This window comes from Palaemon carinicauda, chromosome 9 (genome assembly GCF_036898095.1).
Source record: "Palaemon carinicauda isolate YSFRI2023 chromosome 9, ASM3689809v2, whole genome shotgun sequence".
In the NCBI taxonomy this organism is placed as follows: domain Eukaryota; kingdom Metazoa; phylum Arthropoda; class Malacostraca; order Decapoda; family Palaemonidae; genus Palaemon; species Palaemon carinicauda.
Window position 1 is genome coordinate 61,768,846 of NC_090733.1, and position 6,434 is coordinate 61,775,279.

The following is a 6,434-nucleotide window of genomic DNA, read 5'->3' on the forward strand; positions in this document are numbered from 1 at the left end:
CACCAGGAAATTCAGACCATGTCTTAAAACATACGAGGACAGGACCAGACACTTCACGCCCAAGAACCTAGACGACTGGAACTACGTCTTCATCCGGGTCGATGCTTACTACCAACCCCTGAATAGACCTTATCGCGACCCTTACAAGGTTGTCAGAAGAACAGCCAAATCTTTCCTCCTGAACGTCCACGTACAAGAAGATTGGGTGATGCATCGAATGATTAACCAGCATGCCTGGAAAGCAACAAGAAGATCACTGCGGGCCCCGGTTGCCCCAGGATTCCACCTCAGAAGAAATCATCAACCAGACGGGAGAAAACCCCGCAATGACGGGGGAAAACGATTCCTCCAAACCAGAGCAACCTTCCCCTGCGCTCAAGCACCAGAGGGGAATTACGTCGCCCTCCACGATACAATGATTAATCGCATCAACCATCTACGATGCCCGCTGTCTGGGGGGAGGGGAGTACTTGTAAGGACATCGTCTTACCAGCCGTGTTTCCTCCCCTGGACTCTTTTCTGTCTTGGATTTTTCTATAACAATGTTGCGCTTTATATTTATATTTGAATCATAACACAAATGATTGTGGCGGTTGGAAATGTCTCCCTCCGGGCTACTTATCTGTCCGCTCTCTGTAGTATAGTGACCATTGCATGTTCAATAAATTGTCAGTCGCTCTCTGCTCGTCTTGTTGTCCTCACAGGATATATAATGTGAGTGTTTAGGTTTTTGTAACTGATATTTATTTTCCAAGAGCTATCTGGATTAAAGCGGAGTTAGACTGAGAGGCGCGTTTTGTTTGGATCCTGCAGTTTCCTTACCTTGTAAAGTCTTCTGTCTTTGTTCACTCCCATTGTTGCTGTCTGAGTGGAGCGAATATATGGTGCACAGACCCGGGACATCACTTTGGATACTGCTGCATATTCCGATCTTCGTCTAGTAAGGCAGAATAAAAGGAGGGAAAATTAAAGAAAAGTCGTGCCGCCGCCCGTGGATTGGCCACGGTCTTCAAACGCATTGAAGGCATTGTTGGCCGACCGGGACATAACCAAAGTGCAGTTCCAAGATGCCGTTGACAAATTCGACAGATGTCTGGTCACCTTGGATGATCCTCATTCAAAACTGGAACTGGAAATTAGTGATTCAACAGAATTGGAAGAGGACATTGAGTACACAGATCAGTTTCGGCGAGAAGTTAAGCTCCTAAGATAAAGGCTACTCAAAGGTTAGTTGACATGGCTAAAGATGAAAGTCACCATAAGCCTAGTGGAAGCGGTTCTGCTTCTGGTGAATCTTTGTGCAATGTTAATGTGAGATTGCCGAAACTAGAGTTACCTAAATTTGGTGGTGTTTTAACTGAATGGCAATCATTCTGGGATAGGTTTGTTGCTTTAGTAGATGACAGTGATTCTCCTATTATAAGTAAATTCTGTTATTTGCAATCATTGTTAGAAGGAGAAGCAAGGGCAGTGATTAAAGAATTATCCCAGACGAGTGTTAATTACCCTATTGCTTGTAACATGTTAAAGGAGAGGTTTGGTAAACCAGAACCTATAGTTTTTGCTCATATTCAGGCTCTATTAGGTGTTGCATAACCTGCTAAGGTTTCTGATGGTACTGTAGCTCCAAGTATATATCCTCCTCGTGGAAATTACAAGATAAACTTTTAACCCATGTACGTAGCTTAGAAGCCTGGCGTAGATGGTGAGCAGTATGGGGTATTTATGACACCTGTTATTTTGTCTCGGCTACCCAGCGACATCCGTTTGGATTGGTCTAGGGAAGATTTCGGGAATGAGAGTGATCTTTCCTGGTTATTGAAATTTTTACAGAGGGAAATAGAGTTTCGAGAGTGGTCAGACACCTTTAAAAATATTCATACAGGAAAATCAGATGATGAAAATGTAAATTCCCAACTGTTGTGTATCGATAATGTTTCTGAATCTGCTTTGAATAACTTTTGAAATTTAGAATCTGTGGGTGTTTGTACTAAAGAGACTATTTCTAATGATAGTGCATTAAGTTTTATGATGAGTAAATTTTCTGAAACTGTAAAATTTAATGATGATAGGTATGAGGGGATGTTGCTAAACAAAGGTTGCAAAACAATGGAAAACAGGCCAGGAAAGGGTTAAATAATTTGATAAAAATCCTGATCTAAGGAGAAGATATGGTGAGGTTTTTAAAGAGTATGAGAGAGATTGGATTATTGAGGACGTTTCTGCCTCTGAAGTGGTTACATCTTATCCTATATATTATTTACCTCCCCGACCTATTGTGCGTGAAGGTAGCATTTCTACTAAGGTTAGGCCTGTGTTTGATGCTTCCGCAGTGGGTTATAATGGTATTTCTCTAAATGACTGTCTTGAATGTGGACCTTCTCTGAATCCTGATCTTGTTGGAGTATTGCCAAAATTTAGCAGATGGAATGTAGCCTTGACGATTGATATTACTAAGGCTTTCTTGCAGATCTAGCTTCAGAAAGAGGACCAAGATGTACATCAATTCTTATAGAACTGCGATGATACTGTACGTATTATGATATTTGTTTGTGTTCCGTTTGGTAATAAGAGCGGCCCATTTATATGATACCCTATCCTTATTCTGAAGTTGTAAATGAATTGTATAATACCTTGTATGTTGATGATTGGTTGTCAGGTGCTGACAGTGATGCTGAAGCATGTCACAAGTTCACTGAAGCAAGCAAAATTAAGATTGAGGCTGGTTTGTCATTATTTAAGTGGAATTTAAAAATTAAAGGTTTAAGGGAGAAATTCCCTGAAATATTGGAGTTATCTGGGAGAGATGAATATGTAAAAATTCTTGGTAAGCAATGGGTTTCTGAAGAAGATTGTCTTACCTTTAATGAATGTATTATTGAGTCTCAGTTTGATGTGATATCTACTAAGAGGAATGTTCTAAGTGTCTTAGTCAGAAGCTTTGAACCTCTTGGCTTAATGAGTCCATTTCTTATGCTGGCTAAAATTCTTTCTTTAGGATATATGGAGATTTGGGCTTAACTGGGATGAAGTATTGCCTAAAGAGTTGAATTTAAAATTTCAAAACTGGTTGAAGAGTTTTAAGGAACTATACCCTATGAAGATTCAGAGAAGTTATTTTCCTAGCCTACAATGGAAGGGCATAAAGGGATTAGAGCTTCATTCCTTTGGGGATGCATCTGAAAGAGGCTTTGGTGCCTGTGTATATATAAGAGTTCCATTGGAGATGATCTTTTTCAGGTTTCTCTTGTATTGAGTAGAGGTAAAGTAGCCCCAATCAAGAAAGTTTCAATGTCTTGTTTAGAGTTGTTAGATGCATTACTTTGTGCGTGTTTATTTGTATTTGTCATGTCTGCGCTATGTATTACTGAAGATGCGTCCTATTATTGTTGGACAGATTCGTTACTTTGTTTTGGATAAAGATAGACCCTAGTGGATGGAAGACTTTCGTAGCAAATAGGGTTTCTGAAATTCAGACGTTAACCTCGCCTAGTTGTTGGCATTATTGTCAAGGTAAAGAAAACCCTGCTGATCTCATCTCTGGAGGGATATCTGCAGAAAGACTTGTTCTTTCTGATATTTGATTATTTGGTCCATCCTGGCGTAAAAGGACCTTAACCTTACATTGTGAACAGGTAGAGGGTCATTGAATGATGATGAAAATTGTAATGAGACTGCAGTTGCTTGTATAGCAGAAGAACCCTTTCCCCGTGTTTTTGAATTTTCCAGATGGAGTAGATTTCGTAAAGCTCTCAATATTATGGCTTGGACTTTGAGATTTATCAAGAATTGTAAACCTCAATCTACAAAATACTTTGGTCCATTGACTCATGATGAGTTAACTATGGCTAGAACTAAATTGTTTCAATGTGAGCAAAGGAAAGCATATCCTCAGAAGATTCTAGCTTTAACTCAAGGTAAACAACTTAACAAAGGAAGCCCTCTGAATAAGTTAGACCCCTTTTTGGACAGTGGAGGTCTTTTGAGAATCAAGGATCATTTAGAATACTCTGATCTGTCCTATGAAAGCAAGCATCCTATTATTCTTCCTGCAAGTCATATAGTGAAGGTTTTGGTTCACTTCCAACAAGTTCTATTGAAACATGCTGGTGTATCTAATCTTATGTCTACTTTGATAAATAATTATTGTATTGTTAGACTTCGCAGGCTAGCTAAGTCTGTAAGATTCAAGGGTCTGCAGTCATCCTGTAGCTCCTCTTCCTGAACTAAGAGTCAAATCTGATCCTCCCTTTACTGTAACTGGTTTAGATTATCCCGGCCCTTTTGTTTTGTGCCGACATGCCCTATAAGAAGTTGTATATTTTACCCTTTACGTGTGCTGTTGTACGTTCTGTACATTTAGAGCTTACCGATTCTCTTACTCTGGCAATTGTCTTCTTGCCATACGTAGATTTACATCCTTAAACATTTTATTCTGATGATGCAAAAACGTTTGTTAGTGCTTCACATGTCTTGCAGCAACAATTCGGCTCACTAGCTCCTCTTTAGGTGATAAGAAAAAGAAGGTGATGAAGTGGGGGAGGCAACTCCCAACCTCCATAGAACCCACTGGCTCCCGTCCGTCAGTTGGAGAGAGAGGTACAACAGTAACCCCCAATGAGTAGAAAGGCTCGGGAAGGAGTTAGGAAATGTTTAGTTTTAGATATTGGTTTAAAGGTTAGAAAAACCTCCTTGGTAGTTTGAGCTTAAGTTTTAAGGATGAACATTGGTTGAGTAGGAGAGAGCTGAAAAGGAGAATTTGCTTAGTGAATATGAGTGGTAGAGAAAGGGTGGAATAAACATTTCTGTTCCTGAAAATACTGGAACAATAAAATGAATATGAAATTTTAACTATATGTTATAGTCATTGAGACATATACAGTACGTGTGTGTCAGATTGAATATTTACTTCTTGTATAGATACCTTCAAGTGTTCTAACATAAAATTAATCTATGCATTGTCTTTGAAGAGCTTTCATTATAGCTGATGTTTTAACAGAATCAAAAGCTTCTTACAGTCTATAAATGCTCTGCATAGTGGTTTGTCACATTGTTGATTTCTTCATTAGCTGGTCAATTATATACGATATGGTCAGTTTTTGAATACGCACTTCTAAAGCCTGCCTGCTCTCTTGATTGACTAAAGTCTATTGCCTTTCAAATCGGCCTAATATGATCTTTGTAAATATTTTATATTTTATGGAGTAAATTTGTTAGGTGGTAATTTTTCAGATCTTTTGTGTTTCCTTTTTTTGTGAATTAGTATAATGATAAAGGTTTTCCAAGCTGTACACTGTTAAAAAATTGCATTGAAAACAGCAAATGCCTGGGAACATTTATTCCAGGATTTCTACCGTTTTAAAGATATATTTATTGACGTAAAGGAGTGATATTACAGTCACCAACGCGTAAAATATAAAAACAAATAAAGTAAAATGACTGTCACCTGTATTTTACTGAAATACGGCTGAGAACAGTATATTTTTATGGAGAATTTCCGATTAAAATTACCCTTTTTTTTAACAGTTTATGTATAAAGCATTCTTGCAGACATTTGGTGTAGATTTCTGTTATTTTTACTACTATGAGATACCTCCACGTATCATTTAGTCAAATGTTAGGCCATCTTCTCCAGCCGTGGCCATCTAAGAAATAAAACTTTTCAATAGATATCAAAACTCTATTATCAATGAAAAAATATTATTTCAATGGATGTCAAATCTCTTTCATCAATAAACATAACAGAACTATGTGATAAATTAAAAAAAAAAAAAATCTTTTGCTTAGATATCAAAACTACAATATAGGAAAACTTTTCAATAAAATCCAAACCTGTCAGCAATGAAAGAAACTTTTTCAAGATATCAAAATTCGGCTATCAATGAAAGAAATATTTTCATTAGATATAACGAATATCATCAATGAAAGGAAAGCTTTTCGATATATTCCTAAACTGTCATCAGTAAAAAGAAATCTTTTAAATAGATATCAAAACATTCATTGATGGAAGAAAAGTTTTTGAACTTATACAAAATCTGTCATCAATGAAAGAAAATATTCTCAATAGATATCAGAACTCTGTCTTTAGTGGAAAACACTTTTATTATTCATCATAACCATGTCCTCAATGAAAGAAAGCTACTTTTGAATGGATACCAAAACTCAGTCATTAATGAACAAAATCTTTTCAAGAGATAATGGGTGAAAGATTTTCAAAACATGAAAATTATCATCAAGGAAAGAAAAGTTTTCATTAGACATCAAATCTCTTTCATCAATGAAAGGAAACGTTTCAATAAATATCAAAATTCTATCATCATTGTACATTTTTTTAATAGATATGAAAAACTATCATTAACGAAATAAAAGCTTATAAATAGATATCAAGACTATCAACGATAAAAAAAAGCTTTTCAATAAATATCAAAACTATC